Source organism: Heteronotia binoei, chromosome 4, assembly GCF_032191835.1.
Source record: "Heteronotia binoei isolate CCM8104 ecotype False Entrance Well chromosome 4, APGP_CSIRO_Hbin_v1, whole genome shotgun sequence".
NCBI classification, from domain to species: domain Eukaryota; kingdom Metazoa; phylum Chordata; class Lepidosauria; order Squamata; family Gekkonidae; genus Heteronotia; species Heteronotia binoei.
The window spans coordinates 130,367,947-130,392,098 of record NC_083226.1 but is presented as its reverse complement, the minus strand read 5'-3'; positions in this window follow the sequence as shown (position 1 = coordinate 130,392,098).

The window sequence follows — 24,152 nt, the reverse complement described above, 5'->3', positions numbered from 1 at the left end:
AGGTTGGACCAGAACCAATGGGTTGAAATTAAATCAAAAGAACTTTTGATTAAACATAAGGAAGAACTTCCTGACAGTTACAGTGATTTCTTAGTGGAACAGGCTTCCTTGAGAGATGGCAGGCTCTCCTTCTTTCAAGGTTTTAAAACAGGATAGATGTCCATCTGACAGCAAAGCTGATTCTGTGTCCTTAGGCAGATCATGAGAAGGAGGGCAGGAAAGGTTGCATCAGTGCTTAGTTCTTGTGGTCCTTTCTTACACACCCAGGGATATGCTTTTTATCAGTTTGGGTGGGTGAGGCAGCATTTTGTCTTCAGGCCAGTTTGGCAAGGGATCCTGGAGAGTCTTCTGGGCTTGGAGCAGGGGTCACTGGGTCTGCATGTAGGGGCGGGGGGAGGTAGTTGTGGGTTTCCTGCATTGTGCAGGGGGTCGGAGTAGATGACCCTGGAGGTCCCTTCCAATTGTATTCTATGATTCTAGGATACTGGACTAAAGGGACCACTGGTTTGATCTAGGACTGTTGTGTTCATGTTCTTATATAAGGGACCTGGATACCTGATTTGGACCAGAGACACAGAGGGAAGATAGTGGGGATTTAACCCTTCAAAACCTGTCCCTCCTGCACTATTAGTCTTAAAAATGAACAAACTGGAATGGGCAGCATCTGCCTTTGCCCATCCTTTTTCTTTAAAAGTCTCTAATGAAATCAAGGAGCCTTCTGTTTGCAAAACTGAGGGAAGTGCTGAAAGCGGTAATCCCCACCACACAGGTTGCCTGGCTTATTGCATATTTTAATGTTCTGAGGGTGCTTCTCCTTCACCAGTATGTTTAGAATCTCTGTTAAGCAGCTGATTTCTCTCTCTGTCTCTTTCCTCTCCCTCTCAATTTCTGTTCTCCTTCCCCCATCCCATTTTATTACATCACTGCTTAAGGCAGCATACCTTATTGCATGTCTCATGGGGCTATTTTATTTTTGCATCATTTTTATGAAGCTACTGAGAATTGTCTAATGAGACAGGTTTATAGGCTATCCAATCATCCTTTGTATTTAAAGTTTTGTGCCAAAATGACATGCTGATTAGTAAAGGAAGAATGGGAGTGGTACTGATTTCCTGTCCTCAGTCTCCTACTTAGTTTCTTTTCACCAGAGCTATTGCTTCTGCACTTTCCTAGGATGCTCCAGTCAGTGCTAGTTCCCCATAGAGCAACTGCATACCACATTACTGTAGTTTCGTGTGCATATATGAATTTAAACTCATTATTTTACAAAAATGGTGGCTTGAAAAATGTTGGTGGGTAAACATATGGTGGCAGACATCAAATGGAACCAGATATAAAAAAGATTGCTGCTGACAGAACTTGTAAGACAGAGTAGTAAATTTCAGGGTGGGGCCTAAATCCCTGTGTTTCATATTTTTAAATACTAGAGAATTTGAACTCAGGTAGTGGTCTCTCTGAAAAGTTTTTGTAGATATGGAATGTGGACAATGTTATAGCCCTTTGTCTTTTGGTTGCCCTGTTGAGCATTCTAAAAATCAAATGAGCAAGTGTCAGAAAGGTTTGGCAAATATTTGTGGATATAAAGATTACTATGTACAAGAGTTGACAAAATCATTTTTGCATACAACTGTGGAAGTGAATTTCCATCTGTATGTATGTTTACAGAAGGAAAGTTCAGATGAGTTGTGGCATTAGTCCATTGCCCCCCCAAGGCGGAATAAAGAGGCGGACACAAATACATTGGTAAAACTATGGGCCACTTTATTAAATAACACTGCAATGGCAAGGGCAACCAAACTGCGGCCAGGTCAGGGCCAGGGGTCTCCTCAGACTGCTCCCCTGCCTTTTTCAGTGGGCAAGAGACTTGGCCCCCCCAGCCGGAGCTGTGTGTCACAGCTCTCGTCAGGCAGGCCCAGCAGGGAGGCTCGCACTAGAGGGCTCAGACACCAGACACGCGTCTCAGCGAAAGGCACCCATCCAGTCGAGTCTCCAGGACAGTCTGCATTCACACACCTCGGGTCACCAATACCCAAAGGTTGATCCTGCCAGACCCCAAACTCCCCAAAAGGGGGAGGCTAACCAGTCCTCCCCAGGCCGCATGGTGCCATAAACCCAGCAAAACCTGCCACAAGTAAGGCCAAATCTCTACTTAGGGCTTAGCACCCACCAAAAGGCCCAAGGCCAACACAAGCCCTTGCCGAAGATCCCTCAGAAAAAGCATATTACCCTTTTCTGAGAGATGCACCCCATCCCCTCTGTAGAGGTCAAGACATTCCGAAGAAATATCCGGATGAGGCAAATAGTGGCCCAAACCACCCTCCGGTGCCTTGCGAATCTCCATATTCGCTCTGTAACGAGCCCTCTCTAGCCCAGCTGGATTCCAAGCACAGGGCCACACCAAACGTGGAATCATGGCTGACCAAACTATAATGGTACCGGGCCATCTCTTCCTAATGTACTTAAAATCATCTCGAGCTTGCAAGATCAAAGCCTTGCCTTTAATCAGCCCAAGATCATTCCCCCACAGGTGAATAATTAAAACCTGAGGAGGAGGGCTCACACACCCATGAAATAAAAGCGGTAGCAAGCCGGGCCACTGAAGACCTTGGCGCCCCCGCCATTCAACCGTAACATATTTGCTGAGCCCCAGCTGAGAGCCAATGGCAATTCTCCGAGCTTGAAGTGCTGCCCAAAACACATAACTGTGCCCGCAGATGAGAACTCGGCTCCTCCAGCCAGGAACAACAGCATCTAAAAAGAGAAACAGACAAGTTATAAAACCCAACCTTAAACTACCCCCAGCTCCCAATAACAACGCTAAGAATGGAGCAAAGGGCGAATATAACCTTTATAAGCCTGAGACCCCCAACGGCCAAGGCACTGGATGGACGAAGAAGAATAACCCAAGGCCGCGGCCGTAGAGGCCGCCCCAATTCTAAAGGAGTAAGTACCAAACCTCACTCCAGACAACCCCAACAAAGCTAAAGCCCTAGACGTCACTGCCCAAAACTGATGTCAGAGGGCTGCCTCCAAAATGACAAAACAATAACCCTTCGCAGCCTCCCCGCAAGGCCAAATAATCAGCCAATGCGGAAACTGGGCAAAGCTCCACCTCTGAACACGAACCCAACTCCAACACAGTCCCAATGCCCTCTTGATCAGTCTTGGATCGGTGGATGGTAAGAGCCGCCTTACCCCCCGTTAACCTAATATCCCTTAGTGACAAAGTCCTGCCAGAAACATCATTCCTGGAGCTTGCCACCAATTCACTAATTCTCAGCGCCTCAAAGAAAACCACCAAAGAGGCTGCGTGAAACAAAACAGCCTCAAAATGAGACGCACAAACTGCTCTCCACGCCCCTTTCAACCCCCTAAGAATCTCAGGAGACATAGGGTTCCAGGTATCAGGCTTAGGCCCAACCTCTTTGGACCACCCTTCCAGCATCTTTCAAATACGAAAATCTGCTGTTTCCTCCTTATATCCTAACGCCTTGCTAGCAAAGGCCAGCACAGACATGCGTCTCCTAATTGATTGCACGGCCAATCCCTTACCTTTTAAGGAAACACAATAATAGAGCAACTGCTCCACTGGGAGGGACCAAACAATGAGGTACCCTACCTCAGCCCTAAAGTCTTCAAACTGCCGCAAAGCACGTTCGTAAGACTTCCTGGTGCTAGGCGCAATGGCTAGGTCTATAGCTCTGCAGGCCTCGGCTCTCCAATAAGCCATAGCTCCTGGGGCATTGGCGCCGCCTCCAGATCGGCGTCCAGAGCCAGCTGATGAAACCTCTCCATCTGTTTATGAGAGAGAGCATCAGCCACCCCATTATTCACCCCAGGAACATGCTTGGCCAAAAACAAAATGTTAAGCCACAGGCAATGCAGAGTGAAGGCCCTCACCAACCTCATAACCCGTTGCGATTTAGATGAAAGGGAATTAATAACATAAGCAACAGCCATGTTGTCGCACCAAAAATGAACAGTGCAAACGACCATATCGCTCCCCCACAGCCAAACCGCTACCAAAATGGGAAAAAATTCTAAAAACATGAGATCCCGGCTCAAACCGCCCTAAACCCATGAATCCGGCCACACCTCCATGCACCAGTGTCCATGGAAGTAGACCCCAAAACCTAATGACCCAGCAGCATTGGACATGACCTGAAGCTCCGCCTCAAGCCTCATGTCCTCTCTCCAAAAAGAAATGGCATTAAGGGATTCCAAAAACTCCTGCCACACCCACAGGTCCTCCCTCATGCTGCTAGTAACCCTGGTCCTGTGCTGGGGCAAGTGAAGGCCCGCCATAGCGTCACAGAACCTGCGAAGAAAAGCCCTACCTGGGGCAACAACTTTGCAAGCAAAGTTAAGATGCCCAACTAACTGCTGCAGCTCAAGAAGCGTAACCTTCTTTTTGAGGAGGAAAGTATTAATCCTTTCCTTCAAATCCTCCAGCTTCTGGCAAGGAATCCTGGACGATTGTGCTAAAGTGTCCAGCTCAATCCCCCAAAACACAAGGCAATGGGCGGGGCCCTCTGTTTTTTCCTCGGCCAATGGCACACTCAACTCAGCAGCCAGCTCAATAAAGCCGGACAACAACTGAGCGCAGCGTCCAGAACCCGCAGGGCCCACAAACAGGTAGTCATCCAAATAATGAACAACATCCTGTAAACCCACTTTCTCGCGCACAGCCCATTCAAGAAATGTGCTGAAACATTTGAAAGCAGCACACGATACAGAGCAGCCCATAGGCAACGCCCTGTCCATGTAAAATTGCCCTGCAAAAGAGAAACCCAAAAGCTCAAAATCATCCAGATGGACAGGGAGAAGGCAAAATGCAGATTTGATATCGCATTTAGCCAACTCAGCCCCCTGACCACAGTGTCGAACGACACCCACGGCCTGATCGAAGGTAGTATACCTAACTGAGCATAGTTCCTCAGGTATCCCATCATTAACAGAAGAACCCCTGGGGTAAGAAAGGTGGTGAATCAAACGAAATTCACCAGGTGCCTTCTTTGGCACCACCCCAAAGGAGAAACCCTAAGGTTAACCACTGGAGGACTAGCAAATGGGTCTAAAATCCTGCCCTCCGCCAGCTCCTTGGCAATCTTAGACTCCACTATGTGCTCTAAACCCTTAACTGAACTGAGGTTCCAAGACCAAGTTGGTACCCGAGAACCCTGAAAAGGAATTCTAAAACCTAACGTAAAACCGTTCAACAAATATAAACTGACAGCCCTACGTGGGTACCTATGAAGCCATTGCTCAAGAGGTCCCACCTTTATCGGGCTGGGGCCCTTTTCCAGTTTGGGAAGGACCCCCACCAGGTCTTTTCTGACCCTTGCGTGGCCGAACTCTTGGACAGTTGTTAAAGGAGTGTGGGCCAGCACACAGGGGGCATTCATGCTTGAACTGGCAAACTTTCCGATTCCGGTTGAACCGCCTGCCCCGCAGAGCTGCGGGAAGATGATGATGAACTGGAAGGAGAAGAGGAACCCTTAGAAACTAAGTGACCACTGTCAGAGCGTTCTCCCAGATTGGGCCGCACAGGTGACATCACTTGCAGCCACAACTGTTGGTGAATCCGATCCCAAGGGAGAGAAGGGTACAGCGCGGCCCTCATCCTTTAATTCCTGGTCATATTCCTGGTCATATTCAATCCAGGCCGGGCCGCTGAACATCATGTACCCTTTGTATATGATGTCCATGTACTGAATCAGTGCTGCCGCCCGCCAGGGCTGAGCACGCGCTATTACTCCCGCATATATAAAAAACCCTGGAAGCCAATTGGCCCAGGTCCGATCGACCTTCCTCTTCTTAAGCTTCTCCTTCTCTTTATCATCAAGCTCTTCCTTATCCTTTTTTTTCTAATTCCCTAAATAAAAGGGAGAATGTGTCAACATATTCCCCCTTAAGGATTTTGTCTCTTGTGGCGGGCAGCAGGTGATCACCCAAAGGTAAGGCAACCACACCAAAAGGCATAGCACCAAACGGGACCGCCCTGTAAGGAGATGGGAAACCCCATCCGCCAGTTAAAGCCACTGCTGCCCCCTGCTGCCCGGACCCAGGCCAATTACCGAAAGGGCCAAACTGACCATGTGGCCACATCCAGTTATTCTGCTGTCCCACACCTGAAGTTGAAGGAGTCCCAGAACCACCTGAAGCAGCACCAGCCGCATTAGGTGCGGCAGATCCCCAGGGCCACACAGGCCCAGTATAGGGCAAAGAAGCATCCCCCAACTTACCAGGAGGTACAGCAGGCACCAATACTGTTCCCACACCAACTGCACCGGACGACGGGCCAGATCCAGCATCCGAGTCGACTAGCCCAACAGCTCCTCCATTAGCAGTCGCAGCAGACCTGCCCTCCAAAATAGACAAACGGGTCAGTATATCCACCTGCAAAGCCAGCTTAGGAACCCGCCCTTTCCCTGGCATCTGAGAAGCTGGAAGGCCAGATGCCCGTTCCAGGGCCTGCAGCCTCTGAAAAATGACTGCGTTCACCTCGTCCTCTCCCTCCTCGTCTGAAGACAAGGGGGGGCGGAGCACACTTCTGGGGTGGCTTAGGAGCCTTACGAACAGGCTGCTTACCCTTTGATTTTCCATCACCTTTCCGCCCCAACATGTTTGCCACCCAAAAAGATTACAGCACCAACAAAAATGAAAGGGAGTTTAAACTGCAGTACTGCAGCTTTACCACTCTGCCCCAGGGGCTAAGTCTCACAACCCCAAAAAACCACTCAATTTCCTCACTCAGAAAAAAGGCCAAAAGCCACCCCTAAAATGGCTGCCGCCTCAAAAGCACCTAAAATGGCTGCCAAGGACAATAGGCAAGGCAAAAAGCAGGCACAAAATGGCCACCAGGGACAAGAAGCAAGAGGGAAAAAAGCAACTCCAGTGCCTCATAAAATGGCCGACGCTCACCTACCCGCTGGCTGCCTCCTCAGGCCCACTTAAAATGGCCGCCAAGGCCACCAGGCCCTAAGAGGCAGACCCACTGAGAAACGAGGAGCTTAACAGAATAAGGCCTTCCAAATAATGCAGCCCCCTGCTGCCTTATGAAGCGCCCCTGCAACCCCCCCCCCCCCGCAAAAAACGCCAACCACGAGGAGGAAAAGGGAAGGTCTTGACACAGAACCATGCTGTGCAGGCCTTGTAAAGGGACCGACAGCCAGACGAAGAATGCCCTGCCGCACTAAAATGACTCCCTGCGCCAGTCCCACGACGAGGTCAGAGCCCAACGCTGCGCCACGCTCCGCGCTGAACGGCCCTTCAAGGCCTAATCCCCCCCGATGCCAGCTAAGAGCGTGTCAGCACGCTCCACTGAGCACCGCAGGAGGACTGATGAGAGGGGAGCGGAGGCTTCAGAAGGCACGCTGAAGCCCCACCCCCTGAAGACGCGCCTAAGGCGCGCTAAATCGCCCACTCTTTCCACCGGGAGGAGCAAAATCTCCCTGGCAGCCACGCTGCGATGCGGCGGGCTGCCGGAGGTTCCATTGTGTACAAAACATTTATGTCACATCACATGCTGACTGAAATGTTATATTTGATAAATGGCTTGCAAAGATTTTTTGCCATGCAGACATTGAAGGGGCTTTCCCCCAATTCTCTTGCAAGGCATTCTTGGAAAGCACCAGAGAATTTCAGTCATCCTAGATATTCTATTTCTAATTTTAGGATTGCCACATTTGTATAACACTAATTATAGCAACTGGCCACACCAAAATTTTATTTTTGAGACCTGTGACCCCCTTTTTCTCCAGAATCCTCACAAAAGGGGAGTTTTCTTTGCTGCAGTATATAATTTTATTCTGTGGTTAAAATTAAATAATGAATAAATTATTCACTAATATTTATCACATATTTTAAGGTACAGCACTCTAATACTTTGGTTTCATATCTCCTGATTTGCTTCAAAATTAATATTAACCAGTTACACATACTGTTTACATTGTAATTGTTCCAACAAAATTACCTTAATATGTTCCACTTTAAACTTTTGGGATGCCAAGGAGAACCTAACTGAAAAAGAAATGACAGGTAATCTCTGGCTTTTTTATGGCTAACATTTCCAATCCTCCTCCAGTGCCTCTCAAGAGCATTCTTGGGACATTTGCCATACATAATCCTTTATGTGCATATTTCTTAATGGGATTTTTTTTTGAGGGGGGAGGGCTGAAATCACCTGGAGGTCTGTTTTATCTGCAGTTTTGTATGTGACAGATTGACAAAGTTAAACAAGAGCCTTTTGTGTGTTTTGGCTAATCCTCTGGGTGTGATGAATGGTCCTGATGACAAACAGAGTCTTTCATCATTCTTAAATGATTATTTTAAAGCATGACAAATATTAAAAAGACTAGAAAGCACAAGATGCTGAACAGAGATAAAATTTAAAATACCTAGAATTTACTGTAGAAGAGGAGGAGGAGGTGGTGGTGGTGATAGTAGAGGAGATTGGATATATACCCTGCCCTTTGCCCAGAGTGGTTACAATCCTTCCTCTCCTCAGAACAGACACCCTGTGAGGTAGGTGGGACTGAGAGAGTTCTGAAATAAATGTGACTGACCGAAGGTCATCCAGCTGGCTGCATGTGAAAGAGTGGGGAATCAAACCTGATTCTGCAGATTAGAATGCACTGCTCTTAACCACTACACCAAACTAGCTCTTCAGCAAATTCCCATGTAACTACCGTATACAAGGAAGGACATTCTTTCCCACCTGCCCCAAGTTTTTGTAACTCTGAAGATTTCAACTACTCAAAGCAACCAAGCAGTGTTTTTAGCTCTGTATAATTGGGAAATTTGTCTTACCTATAGATACACATAACACGTACATATAGAGGAACCCAGGGAAATAACATTGGGCAATAAACCTGCCATTTAATGTGTAGTAAATCAGAGGAATAGTTACACTTAGGTAGCACATATGGGAAGGGAAAGGATCCATTTGGGTATTCATTTATTGTACTTCCTGAAGTCTGTTCTCACATGTGCCATGTTTGTGAAAGGCAATTTCTAAAGACATAAATTTTGCAAAAGGAACTGCAACTCTTGTGAAGCATCAGCAATAAACCTTTTTTCCCTTCAACCAGAACTGCTAAGAGACATTTTAAGGGAATATTGCTCCATTTTGGCAGACATTAAACTCAGTGAGGCTATTAGACTTGTGCAATAATGACTGGAAGACACATGGCTTCACCGGCAACTGTTTTAAGTACTTAAAAAAAAAGGTTAAAGTAGTACCCTGTGCAAACACCAGTCATTTCCGACTCTGGGGTGACGTTGCTTTCACGTTTTCATGGCAGACTTTTTATGGGGTGGTTTGCTATTGCCTTCCCCAGTCATCTACACTTTCCCCCCAGCAAGCTGCGTACTCATTTTACTGACCTCGGAAGAATGGAAAACTGAGTCAACCTCGAGCTGGCTACCTGAACCCAGCTTCCATCGGATCAAACTCAGGTCATGAGCAGAGCTTAGGACTGCAGTACTGCAGCTTCACTACTCTACACCACGGGGCTCTTTTTTTAAGTACTTAGAGATTTCCATAAGTCTCAGACTGCTATATCCATGGTCATGCTTAATACCTGAGTAAACATAATCTCCAGGTGGGTAGCCATATTGGTCTGAAGCAGCAGAATAAAGTTTGAGTCCAGTGACCAGCAAAGTTTTATTCAAGGTATAAGCTTGTATGTGCATGCATACTTCTTCAGATACAATGGAATGGAAGTTACTAGTTCCTACATATAGGCAGGGGTTTTTTTGTGCAGGAAAGCACAGGGACACAGTTCCAGCTGGGTTGGTGTCCAGGGTGTGGCCTAATATGCAAATGAGTTCCTGCTGGGCTTTTTCTACAAAAAAGCCCTGCGTATAAGGTGAAAGGTGAGCAGTAAATGAGCATACAACACAATTAAGATGTTTAACAGATTCAATGACCAAACATGAATAACAAGTTTAGTTTATATAGTTACTATTTGTTTGGGTTTAATTCCAGAGGAAAACATAGTGAAGGAAATAAACATGTCAAAATTGGAGATTGATGGCCAGATGTAACCTTAATTGAGGAATGCTGAGCATAATTAACTGAGACCCTGTCATTATGCTCTATCTCGCTCCTCTTAAGCATGGAAGCAAAACAAAAATGATTACTCTTGATATCTCTATTCATAATTCTAGCTCACCCACGGAACCTAATGGACCCAGTATGGTTCCAGAGAGAACTGCGGGATTACTGGCCCCCTGGCGACTCTCTCAATGACCTGGTTGAGTCCTGGCAAAATCGGCTCACCATGGCCATTGACGAGATCGCTCCCCGGAGACCTCTGCGCCCTTGTTCAATCGACTCTGCCTGAGCCATTTCACTACGGCTTGTAATGTCCTGTCCAGATTTTCTGGAGTGCAGCTGGACTGGCCCCCCATCAATAGATACAGCTGGGTGTAATGTACTCTACAAGAGGCTGCCCTTGATGCAGATTCAGAAGCTGCAACTGGTGCAAAATGCAGCCGCTAGGTTGCTAATGGAGTTACCTTTATGAGAGCACATTCAACCTATGCTGGAACTATTGCACTGGTTGCCTGTGGCATTCTGGATTCACTTCAAAGTGCTGGTTGTGACCTTTAAAGCCCTATATGGCCTGGGGCCTGTCTACCTCCAGTACCGCCTTTCCCCATATGAGCCTCAGAGAGCACTTCAATCAAGTACACAAAATCTCCAAAATGATCTCTGGGCCAAAAGAAGCATGACTGGCCACTACTAGAGCAAGAGCTTTCTCAGTGGCAGCCCTGCTATGTGGAATGCCCTCTCCAAAAACATCAGGGCCCTATGGGACTTGCCACAATTCTGCAGGGCCTGTAAGACAGAATTGTTTAAACTGGTGTTTAACAAATAATGGGGAGCCAACCAGTATTCCGCCATCCCACAGCAATGACTCCTGAACCATCCCTGTACAAATCCAGAGCACCAAATAACATCCTATAATGTCATTATATGTGGCACTCAATAAGAATAAAAACCCACCATCTGGATCCTGGTGAGTGAACTTGGAACCGTATTATATATTTTAAATTGTATGAATTGTTAAAATGTTTTAATGATTTTATTGTACTGATTTTAATACTCTTATTTTAACTGCTGTTAGCTGCCCTGAGCCCATTAGGGGAGGGTGGGATATAAATGCAATAAAATAAAATAAATAAGAAAATTTTCTACCCAGCGAAACAGAGAGTTAGCTCTGAAGAGTGCAGAGCTCTCTGGTGTGATTAGAAACTGCCTTTAGGGACCTTAAAATTCAGTTAAAAACTCTAGATGAGTACTAGTGTTTCAAGAAAAAGAGTATGGGCACTGAAAAGAGTGTACCAGCATTCTGGAAACCTAAAGAGACAGAGAATACTCAAGAGTGTACTGGAGTCAGGGCTGTAGCTAGGATTTCAAGTTTGTGGGGTACAGTGAAGGTTTTTTTTTGTTTAGGAGGCCAGGGGACTGGGCTGTGGGTGCTGAAAGGTCTACTCAGAAGTAAGCCTTCCATGCAACCACTGTGCTGCCTGGGCTTCTGCTAAGCTGCAGGACCCTCCATCAGGAATCCACTTTGGAGCTTCTTCCAATGCCCCCACACCTTCACTCTCCTGCTCTCAATGGGCTGGGCTGGCAATAGGGGGAGCCTGGGGCTGAATGCACCTTCCCATCACTGCTGCACGGCCTGGCTGCCCAGGGTTCAGCAGTAGCTCCAGAGCAGCAGCGGTACTACAAGGTCATGTGCAGGCCATCTGGCTTTGGTCAGCAATGTCCCAGCAAAGTCTGGTCTCCACCCCCTCACCCCACAGCTTGGCTCAGAAGGTGTTCAGGCCAGTTCTTCTGCCTGCCTTGCAGTACCTGGCAACTGCTGACATTGGGATGTGAGCATGGTGCAGCACACTGCTGCCCACTCCAGCCTCCTGCCCTGGCTGGGCACTACTGCTGCTTTCCCCATCCCCATGTTATGTCCTGCTCCCCAGTTCTGGGAGTCTTCAGAAAGTGAAAGCAAACGTGAGAAAGCAGTGGCAGCACTGGCAAGCACCAGAAAATACCAGCACTGGCCATAGGTGGTATAGCCAGCTGATGTCCACAAGGGTGAGAGTGGAGCTTATGGGTTTTACCATAGCAACAGGCCTGACTAGAGGGTTTGGGAAAACACTGGAACAAAAGCCTCTCAAGATTTAAATAACTGTAAATAGCTTAAGAAAAAACAGGTTTCTTACCTGTAACTGATGATCTTCGAGTGGTCATCTGTGCAGTCACACACATGGGTTTTCCGCCAGGACGAACCCGACCTCGGAGAATTTAAAAGCTAGCCTAGGCGTTATTTTTGGTGCGCGTTCCCTCCCGCTCTAGGGAGCAGGCATCCACTGCGCATGCCTGGAGCGAGGGGAAGGTGCTCCACCCACCCAGTTTCTTTCAAGCCGCTGGCTAGTGGTAAGAAAAGTGTAGGTTAATCTAAGTAACCAGCAGCGGGGATGGCTGGGCGGGCGTGTGTGACTGCACAGATGACCACTCGAAGATCATCAGTTACAGGTAAGAAACCTGTTTATCTTCTTCGTGGTCTCTGTGCAGTCCCACACATGGGTGACTGATAAGCTGAACTGCACGGAGGTGGGTGCTGGTCCTGAAAGGGAACTTCATAGATTAAAAATGCATATCAGTCAAAGGCAACAGCTAGGTAGTACGGTAAGAGAGCACTTACCGATGGTGAGGCTGTAAGCCTCAATCGAAGATGGAGTGGAGTACGGCCTGTCCAAAGGATGAGTCTTGCCGTGCGCGGACATCTATTGCACAGTGCATGGCGAACGTCGATGTGGAGGACCAAACTGCGGCAGCACAGACATCTTCCATGGGTACGCCTCTGGAAAAGGCTGAGGATGTAGACAGAGCTCTCGTAGAATGAGCTCGTAGATGCTCTGGAGCAGGTTGCTTTGCCAATTTGTAGCATAATGCAATGGTAGCAACCAGCCATTTCGAGAGTCTCTGAGTCGAGATTCTTTGTCCTCTTTTATGAGTGCCATACGCAATGAAGAGTCTCGAGTCCTTGCGGAAAGAACTAGTTCTGTCTATGTAGTATGCAAGGGCTCTGCAAACATCCAGATTATGTAGGGCTCTTTGGCCTCTGTCTGTGGGGTTTTGAAAGAAAGAGGGTAATGTGGTTGTTCTTTGTAGATGAAATGGTGACACTACCTTTGGTAGAAAGGTGGGGTCCGGTCGAAGGACTACCCTATCGTGGTGAAAGACGGTATAGGGAGTATTTGCTTGAAATGCACATATGTCACTGGCTCTTTTCCCAGATGTAAGCACCACAAGCAGTGCTGTCTTCCACGATAGGAGATGTAGTGGTAGAGATGCCATGGGCTCAAAAGGAGGTTTCATCAGTTGGCTTAGGACCAAAGATAAACTCCAGGTAGGGTACAATTGACGGATTGGCGGATGGAGATGTAAGATGCCCTTCAGAAAGGATTTTGCAGCAGGATGGGAAAACACCGTGCGTCCTTCTATGTGAGGATGGAAGGCTGAAATGGCTGCTAAATGCACCTTGAGCGATGAATAAGTAAGTCCATTTTCAAAGAGAGAGAGAGTATAGGATAGGATCTGTGACATGGATGATGATAGAGGATGAAAGTTGTGGCTAGTAGCATAGGTGGTGAATCGTTTCCACTTCAAAGCGTAAGACTTCCTAGTGGATGGTTTTCTCGCATTCAGCAGGACATGTCTAACTTCCTCAGGGAATTTTGAAAATTGATTCTCCATGCAGTTAGTCGAAGGCGACCTGGGTCGTGGTGCAAGACCTTGCCATTCTGCTGTGAAAGGATGTCCCGAGTTAGAGGGAAACGATGGAACACATTGTTGGAAAGAAGGAGAAGTGTTGGAAACCACGGTTGGCGGGGCCACCATGGTGTGACCAGAATGCAGTTGGTTTGGTCAAGTTGGATCTTTTGGAGCATCCTCGTTATCAACGGAATGGGTGGAAAAAGGAAATGAAGTGGTCCGTTCCATTGTTGGAGGAAGGCATCTCCTGCAGACTGGTTCAAAGGGGGGCCTCGCATATAGAATTGAGCACATTGGGTGTTGTCCGGAGAGGCGTTGGTGGAATGGTTGTTTAGTTGGTGGGGCCTTACGCTTCCAGTAGTCGGTCTGTCTGGGAGAGCGAGGACGCTTGTAGGACGGTGTCTTCCTTGGCCTTTGTCTGTAAGTCTGAGGCTGTTGTTGATTGACACCTAGCCTCTTAGCTCTCTTACGGCTATCATCTACTGTGGTCAAGATGTCGTCAGTGGTAGCATTGAATAAGCCTTGCCCATCAAAGGGGAGGTCTTCGATCTTGAATTTTATATCCGGCTGTAAAGAGGATGAACGTAACCAAGCATGTCTGCGTAATGCAACGGAAGCAGCCATTGCCTTGGAAGAGCATCCGACAGAGTGTCGCACTGTATTGATCTGTTGTTTGCTTAGTCTGTTGAGCTCCTGTAAAAGCTTAGAGGCTTGTTTCTGGGAGGTTTCTGGTAAGGCTGTTATCAGAGTGCTCAGTTGAGAAGAGATATTGTAGGAATAGGCAGCGAAGTAAGCGAGGTAGTTATTGATCTTAGCTGTAGCTGTTGAGATGGAGTATAGTTTCCTACCTAGTGTGTCCAGTTTCCTTCCTTCCTTCCTTCCCAGGAGGTACAGGATGACGTGTTTGTTTAGATTTGGAGGATGAATGTACGATCATCAAATTTGGAGCAGGATGATTAAACAAGAATTTAGATTCTGGAGCATGGATTTTGTATAACGATTCTATACGTTTAGATGTCGGGGGAATGGAGGCTGGCTTATCCCAGGCTTCTTTCAGGGCTTCAAGGTGGACTGGTAACATTGGTAGGAAGGATCCAGCAGGCAGATCGGAGTGGACCAGGTCATGGACCACATCAGATATCTTCGGGGCATCAGTTGTTAGTTTGATATTGAGAGTGGTGGCCATGTTAGAGATTAAGTCCAGATAGGATTTTGCTCCTTCTGAGGGAGACAGCTCGGCTGGTTTAGCAATATCTTATGCCGGTGATGCTGGAGAGGAGACCGAATGTGATGACTCCAATGTTTCGGCTTCAGAGTCCTCCTCTGGGACATCATGTGCAGGCAAAATGGGTACCGTAGAAGTAGATTTTGTCTTTGGTTGGGTTGGTTGTTGAGGTTGTTTAGAAGTTGATGTTGACGGAGTCGGTGAGGTAAGTCTCATGTGTGAATGGGCTGCTTCTCCATATTGAGAAGAGTCTTCATGGAGTCGAGGTTGCGCCTCCTGGTACCGTTCGGTATGGTACCGAGAATAGTGACGACCAGAGTATTGGTGACGATGATAGTCCACCGAAGGTGTTCTCGAGGTTGTATAGTAACATCCACGTGGTGATCTAGAAGGGGATCGGCTGTAGTGGCGGTAGCGGTCTCCCTCTCGACTTGGAGACCTTTCATGGTACTGGTGTGTGTATAGGTATCTATCTCTCTCCCTGCTAGGGAACCTCTCATGGTACTGATGGGTGTACGGTTCCCGATGGCGAGGAGCTAGCAGGTGTGGCGGTGATGTGGTGGTGCTCTTAAGTCTCTTAGGAGCGGACATGTCCTGGAAGGAGTGCATATCAATCTGGTGCTCTTGCATTTGGGTTGAGAGGTCTATAGGCTCTTCGGCAAGGAAGTCTTCCGGCATGGACTCGTGGATGGAAGGCGAACGAGACTGGATTCTGATAACCTCTTCTTCAATCCTGTCTATCAGTAGCGATCGTTGTGCAGGAATCGGAGGCGATCTCGGAGTAGTACTCGCCGTAGAAACCGTGGTCTTGGGCGCTTTAGGATCTGACGGAGTCGAGTCCGCTGTTCCTCTCGGTTCCTTATGGGCCTTAGATGATGACGAATCCAAGTGTTTCTTCTTGGAGTAGTGGGATTTTTTTGTATGTTTGCCGGACTTAGGCTTACTGGGAGCCGAGGCTACTGAAGCTGCCGGTCTCACTCTGTCCCCTTGTGGAGTTAGGGAGGGCGGCGATCTTTGGGGCCCAGCAGAATGCGACATTGTAGGTCGGAGGGCGGATTCCGAAAGGTGGCTTTTCAGTCTCGCGGGGCGATTTTTTCTGGCCTGTTTTCCAAATTGAGTGCAGTGGGCGCAAACATCCGTTCCGTGGCCTTCCCCCAAACAAAACAGGCACAGCAAGTGGCCGTTGGATGTGGGGATTTTTGCTCCGCAACGCGTGCATTTTTTAAAAGTGATTTTACCGTCCTTTCCTTCCATACGCCCGGGGGGGGGGGGTAGGAGAAGGAAGGGAAACGAAGCAATAGAAAGCGGGTAAAGTTATCTTTTTTTTTTACGATACCAGTAAGAGGAAAAACGAAAGTCGAAGGACGAGAGAGATGAAGGTCAGTCGTGAAGAAGATAAGTAGGCAAAGGCTAGTAGACGAAGGAGACGCAGCGAGGTAGGACTATCCCGGGCGGCGGTTAGAAAGAAACTGGGTGGGTGGAGCACCTTCCCCTCGCTCCAGGCATGCGCTGTGGATGCCTGCTCCCCAGAGCGGGAGGGAACGCGCGCCAAAAATAACGCCTAGGCTAGCTTTTAAATTCTCCGAAGTCGGGTTTGTCCTGGCGGAAAACCCATGTGTGGGACTGCACAGAGACCACGAAGAACATCTCTCATTAGCCTGAAATATAAGAACTAAAGTCTGTGCAGGTACTGGTTTTACCTCAAAATTTTCAGCCTCTGATTTTACCTGACCTTTTCCCTCTATGTTTAAATGAAATATTTTGTTATTTTTGAATTTCAAAACATATCAAGTGCCAGTTAAATGGTTTAAGTTAAAGGGTGATCCTAACCCTTCCCTTGGGTTCCTAGGCTGAGCCAGCTATCAAAATATTATACTGTGACAGGGTAGGACAGCCAGAGTTCTTCAGCAAAGAAGAAAAGACATTACTAGGGTGGCTTAGTCACAAAAGGGAAAGAAAAAATGGAGGGAAAAATCATGTCTCTGAGGGAAAGAAGAGTATGGGGCCATCATGTTGTCTTTGCCTGCACAGTGGCTCAAGAGATCAGGGTTAGGACTGCCAGCCTCTGGGAGAGTCTAATAGAAAACAAAAACATGATGAAATAGTACCATATGCATTCAATGTAAATTTCATTCAACTGTAATACAAGTTCACAATACACAAAATCCTTTAAGGACACTGCAATAAAAAGTGTAGTATTGTCTTGTTGTAGAATCACTGCCCCAGACAGAGAGTTCCAACAATATGCTGTGGCTACTAGCCACTGATGGACCTCTGCTCCATATGTTTATCTAATCCCCTCTTGAAGCTGGCTATGTTTGTAGCCGCCACCACCTCCTGTGGCAGTGAATTCCATGTGTTAATCACCCTTTGGGTAATTACTTCCTTTTATCCATTCTAACCCAACTGCTCAGCAATTTCATTGAGTGCCCACAAGTTCTCATATTGTGAAAAAGGGAGAAAAGTACTTCTTTCTCTACCTTCTCTATCCAATGCATAAACTTGTAAACCTCTATCATGTCACCCCTCAGTTGACATTTCTCCAAGTTAAAGAGCCCCAAGCGTTTTAACCTTTCTTCATAGGGAAAGTGTTGCGACCCTTTAATCATTCTAGTTGCCCTTTTCTGCTCTTTTTCAAATGCTATAATATTTTTTTTGAGGTGCGGTGACATGAATTGTACATAGTATTCCAAATTAAGCTATACCATTGATTTATACAGGGGCATTATGATAAGAGCCCTGTGGTCCAGCGTGGTAAAAGCTGCAGTACTGCAGTCAGAGTCCTCTGCTCATGACCTGAGTTCAATCCCAGAGGAAGCTGGTTCAGGTAGCTGGCTCCAGGTTGACTCAGCCTTCCATCCTTCTGAGGTTGGTAAAATGAGTAGCCAGCTTGCTGGGGGGGGGGGGGAAGTGTAGATGACTGGAGAAGGCAATGGCAAACCACCCCGTAAAAGTCTGTGAAAACGTGAAAGCAACGTCACCTCAGAGTCGAAAATGTCCGGTGCTTGCACAGGGGACTACCTTTACCTATAATGATACTGGCTGATTTATTTTCAGTTCCCTTCCTAATAATAATTCCCAGCATGGAATTGGCCTTTTTTATTGCAGTCACATACTGTCTTGACATTTTTAGTGAGTTATCTACCACAACCCCAAGATCTCTCTCTTGGTCAGTCTCCTCCAGTTCATACCACATCGACTTGTATTTCTAGTTAGGATTTCTGGCCCCAGTGTTCATTACTTTGCACTTGGTCATGTTGAACCTCATTTGCCATGTTGACGCCCACTTACCCAGCCTCGACAGATCCCCTTGGAGTGCCTCACAATCCTCTCTGGTTCTTACCACCTTTGTCCCTTGTAGCATTGATTTTACAGGATTCCAAATGGTCAGTGCCCTATTCCAGAGTGGCAGGGTTTCTTCAATCCTCATCAGGACTGTGAAATCAACAATAGAATTATAGTTTAATATAAAAGGTAAAGTAGAAAATACATCCCAAGTGCCTGAAACTAAAATCAACATATGAAAGCTGACTTACCCAAAGCCTTAAACAATTCAACCTGACAGTACAGAGTCACTTCTCATATTTGGCTACTGTCTAATGAATTTCAAATTAGCATAAGGTTCTTAGTCACAACCAGCACACGTTATATTTTTAAGGAGAGACAATACAACAATCAAAGCTGATGCACATAACCAAAGCATGCAGATTATCTACACAATCCTTACAAGACTTATAATTGTATTGCTGATAACCAGAAGGCAATGTTTACAAACTTTTCCACAAAAAAATCATATTAAAAAGGTGTAAAATCAATAGTGGCATTTAAGCCACTAGAGATACAGGTATTAAATTTATAAATGAAATATGTCTCTTTTTGCAAAAGAATCTTTGATACATTTTTCTTATTATAGGTATGGTGCATAGTAATGATATATAACACAGTACCTTGAACCCTCAATACTGTGGCTACCTTCAAGCTAATGAATTACAAGAGAGGCATCTTGAATTTTGTTTTTTATGTGTGACTAGTATTCCAAGACACTTATTTTTACACTGATTCCAATATATACCTTTAAACATGGACATAGAACAGCATAAACTACTTGTCTGGTTTAACATGAGAAATAATGTTTAAATGTAAAGACTGGGCTGTCCACAGGATTAGTAAACTCTGTTATCTCCATTGCATAATCAAATGCTAAACATTAATGGCACTTGAAATGTCAGGTTCAACTCTGGTCTTAATATTCAAATAAGTGTGAACCAAATAATCCCTTAATATTTTTCTTCTATGAAAGCCAGTTTTAGGGGGAACCGAACATCCAGAAATTCCAGCAGCTATATGCCAATGTCTCTTAATTATATTGTATATAGAACTAAAAAGTGCAGAATATTGGAAACCAGCTATAGGTAGGCTCTGGAGATCTTCTGGAATTACAACTGATTTCCAAACAAAAAGAGTTTCCCTGCAGAAAATGCCTGCTTTGGAGAGTGGATTTTATGGCATTATACCCAGCCAAGATCCTTCCCTTTTCAAACTCCCCTGTCTTCAGGCTCCACCCCAAAATTTCCAGGAATTTTCCACCCCAGAGCTGGTAAACCTAATCAGGGCAGATGCCTTGCATTCATTAATTCACAACAGCCTAATGTTGCATTTCTATAACTTGCTGCAGAACTGGCATACAAACAAATGTATGCATATATATGCGTTCATTCACTATAATTTGTAAACAGGGTTTCAGTTTCATTATAGAAGAGGAGTCTTGTGCTTGTATAGTGACTGTAGAACTTCACAAAGCATAGTCCTGGCATGTAACAAGCTTATCATAAAGCACAATTTTTAGGATTCTGTCTTGCTTTCTTTCAAAAATATATTTTCCAAATGTAAAAGGAATGGATGCATGAGATTAGGGAATAGCTTCTTGACTTCAAGTTAAGATTCCACGAGCACATGTTGAATCGTTTTATCAAGTTACAGGTTTGTGGGGGTTTTTTAAACCAGGGAGGTCATCACCTCCCTTCTGAGAGAGAGAAAAGCACATGAAAACAAGAACTACTTCATTCTCAGTGGCCCACAAGGGTTGTTACAGGAAGCAGGTGCAGAAGTGTGGTAGACTTGGATCCTAAAAAATAGAGAAGGGAATATGAGGTTAGGCAGAAAGGTGAAAAAAACTCAGATAATTGGATGTTCATCTCTCATTCTCACAACATTAATTTGATTTCTGTCCTCCAAGCTGTTGTTATGATGGACACCCAGCGTCTGCTAACTTTACAACTGCCATGTTCCTTCTCACAAATGCTAAATCCCTTGGGATCATATCACTCAATCCACAGAATCTCTTATTTGGCTTGTAGACAAAGAAGGAGATGTAGGGAATACAGTAAATGATTATCCATAGGATCGTTCAGGGCAGGTGGTTCATTAACCAGATAGTTTCACTGGAGAATTTGAGATACCTCCTGTGCACACCTCCTTGAGAGATTGCTCCATGAAACTTGGTGGGTTTTATTTCCAAGTAAACATTTATAGAGTTAGACGGATAATATTACACAGCGTTCATATTCAGTAATAAAACATTGCTGAAAGTATCCCCGGTGGTTTTAGTAAAGATTAATGTTTTAGTAAAAAAAAAAAAAGTAAGCATTATTAACTGCATTTCTCATTTCAAGCAACTTTATAGAACAATATTTATTAGGTCTGATAATGTGTGAGAAAGCTGTGAATGAAAAAAAAATCATTATTAGCCCTTATGTTTATATCTCTTCTTGTTCTCTGCTTCTTTAATTCAAACTTTAGAAAAGTTTTAATTATCTAGCCATAAATGGCAGTTGTTACTGTGTGGCAGGTTATTTCCTTCTCTTCATGTTATACTCTTTTTTACAGGAAGACAATAGGGATGGCCCCAGAGGGCAGGATACACATGAACATATGACATTGTCTCATACTGAGTCAGACCTTTGCTCTATTAAGGTAAGTGCTATCTAAGAGGCAGTGGTTCTCCAGAGTCTCAGGCAGAGGTATTTCATGTCACCTTTGACTTGATCCTCTTAACTAGAGATGGTGGGGATTGAACCTGGGGCTTTTGTATGAGAAGTTGATGCCCTACCAGTGAGAACATAAGTGAAGCCGTGTTGGATCAGGCCAATGGCCCATCCAGTCCAACACTCTGTAACACAGTGGCCAAAAAACCCAGGTGCCATCAGGAGGTCCATCAGTGGAGCCAGGACACTAGAAGCCCTCACACTGTTGCCCTGCCCCCAAGCTCCAAGAATGCAGAGCATCACTGCCCCAGACAGAGAGTGCCAACAATATGCTGTGGCTAGTAGCCACTGATGGACCTCTGCTCCATATGTTTATCCAATCCCCTCTTGAAGCTGGCTATGTTTGTAGCCGCCACCACCTCCTGTGGCAGTGAATTCCATGTGTTAATAACCCTTTGGGTGATTACTTCCTTTTATCCATTCTAACCCAACTGCTCAGCAATTTCATTGAGTGCCCACGAGTTCTCATATTGTGAAAAAGGGAGAAAAGTACTTCTTTCTCTACCTTCTCTATCCAATGCATAAACTTGTAAACCTCTATCATGTCACCCCTCAGTTGATGTTTCTCCAAGCTAAAGAGCCCCAAGCATTTTTACCTTTCTTCATAGGGAAAGTGTTCCAACCCTTTAATCATTCTAGTTGCCCCTTTTTGCTCTTTTTCCAATACCATACTATTTTTTTTTGAGGTGTGGTGACCAGAATTGTATACAAAATTGTACACAGTACTCCAAATGAGGCAGCACCATTGATTTATACAGGGGCATTATGATACTGGCTGATTTGTTTTCAATTCCCTTCCTAATAATTCCCAGCATAGCATTGGCCTTTTTTATTGCAGCTGCACACTGTCTCGACACTTTCAATGATTCCAAGATCTCTCTCTTGGTCAGTCTCCTCCAGTTCATACCCCATCAACTTGTATTTATAGTTAGGATTTTTGGCCCCAATGTGCATTACCTTGCACATGGCCACATTGAACCTCACTTGCCATGTTGATGCTCACTCACCCAGTGTCACGGGCTGGGGCCAGGCCAGGCGAAGTCCAGGGGCAGTCCAAGGTCTGTAGCTGGGTAGCAAGGAAGGTCCAAAGCACCAAAACCGAATCACAGTCCAGGTATCGTAGGTCAGAGGTTCAGAAGCCGAAGTCAGGGGGTCCAGAAATCAATGCCAGAGTCAGGGGGTCCAGAAGCCGAAGTGGCTGCTAGAACGTCAGGTAAGTGACTAGTTGCTTCCACAAAGCCTTCTCTCAAAGCCCACAGCTATATAGCCCTCTGCTGTCTGTTGCCCATTTGGGCTAATTGCTGACTCAGAGGGCAGCCAGGATCCTGCTGAGACTCAAGCACCCTCACTCCTAGAAGGGCCAGAATCCTTTCAAAACTCAGGGTGCGTCTTGCTCATGAGCGTGCCACCCTCCTCCGATCCCTGAGATCCTGACAAAGGCGGTCACGCACACGAGCCACCCGAGAGGGCGAGGCTGGGGGGCTTGGATCTTCTCCAGCAGGAGGCAGGGGCACTGGTGCAGGTGGCAGGGGTACAGTTTCTTCTGCAGGCTCGGCTTCTTCTGCAGGGCCCCCAGCACCCATGACACCCAGCCTCAACAGAACCCTTTGGAGTGCCTCACAATCCTCTCTGGTTTATTTATTTATTTGATTTGATTTATATCCCGTCTTCCCCGTCGAAGCAGGCTCAGGGCGGCTCACAGTATAAAATCACAACAAACAAAATCAATTCATATTATAAAATTACACATTCTGTAGTTAAATCAAAATTAATTTGGTTCTCACCACCCTGAGCAATTTAGTGTCATCCACAAATTTAACCACCACTGCTTACTCCCAACTCCAAATCATTAATGAACAAGTTAAAAAGCATCAGACCTTGTACTGAGCCCTGAGACACTCCACTGATTACCATCCTCCACTGATAAAATTGCCCATTTATACTCACTCTCTGTTTCCTATTTATTAGGCCAGTTTTTGATCCACAAGAGGACTTGTCCTTTTACCTCATGACTCTTGAGCTTACTTAGGAGCCTTTGATGAGGAACTTTATCAAAAACTTTCTGGAAGTCAAGGTAAACAACATCTATTGGGTCCCCTTTGTCCACCCCCTCAAAGAACTCTAACAGGTCAGTGAGACAAGATCTTCCCTTACAGAACCCATGCTGAGTCTTCCTCGATAATGTTTGTTCATCCATGTGCCTACTCATTCTCTCTTTAATAATGGTCTCCACTAACTTTCCTGGTATTGAAGTCATACTGACTAGCCTGTAATTTCCCGGATCTCCTCTGGAACTCTTTTTAAAGGTGGGGGTGACATTTGCTACTTTCCAGTCCTCAGAACGGAGGAAGGTTTTAATGAAAGATTACATCTTTTTGTCAGGAGACCCACAATTTCACCTTTGAGTTATTTCAGAACTCTTGGATGTATGCCATCCGAGCCTGGTGACTTATCAGTTTTTAAATTGTCTATTAGTCGTAGGACCTCCTCTATCATCACCTCAATCTGACTCAGGTCTGTGAGTCGCAGTTGCTTTCTACCCTGAAGACCCCAAGCTACATGAAGAATCAGAAAGCACTCCTGATGCCAATGAGATGGTGAATTGATGGACAAAAAGTGGAAATGCTGAGCACAAAAACAATTCTGTTCCTCAAAGATTTCAGGTTTTCACGGCTGGTAACATCATTAGGGTTTGTAGAATCTTTCAGGCTCAAGTGCCGTGTTCTACTGGAGAAAGTTTTCCTTCCAGTCGTTTCGTTCTCAGCTGCGGAGAACATCCTCAGTGGCGTTGCAGCCGGAGCAGGCGCTCTGACCTTCTTGGCTGCTGTGCATTGAGTGGGCACTCAACAGCAGCCAAGAAGGTCAGAGCGCCTGCTCCGGCTGCAACGCCACTGAGGATGTTCTCCGCAGCTGAGAACGAAACGTCTGGAAGGAAAACTTTCTCCAGTAGAACACGACACTTGAGCCCGAAAGATTCTACAAACCCTAATTCTGTTCCTGACTTCCCTGTTGTGTACATATCTGCTAATGTTGAATCACTGGGGTGCACACAGACTAGAGCTTTCCTGCTGTCTACTTCCCACTGATCTCCACAAAA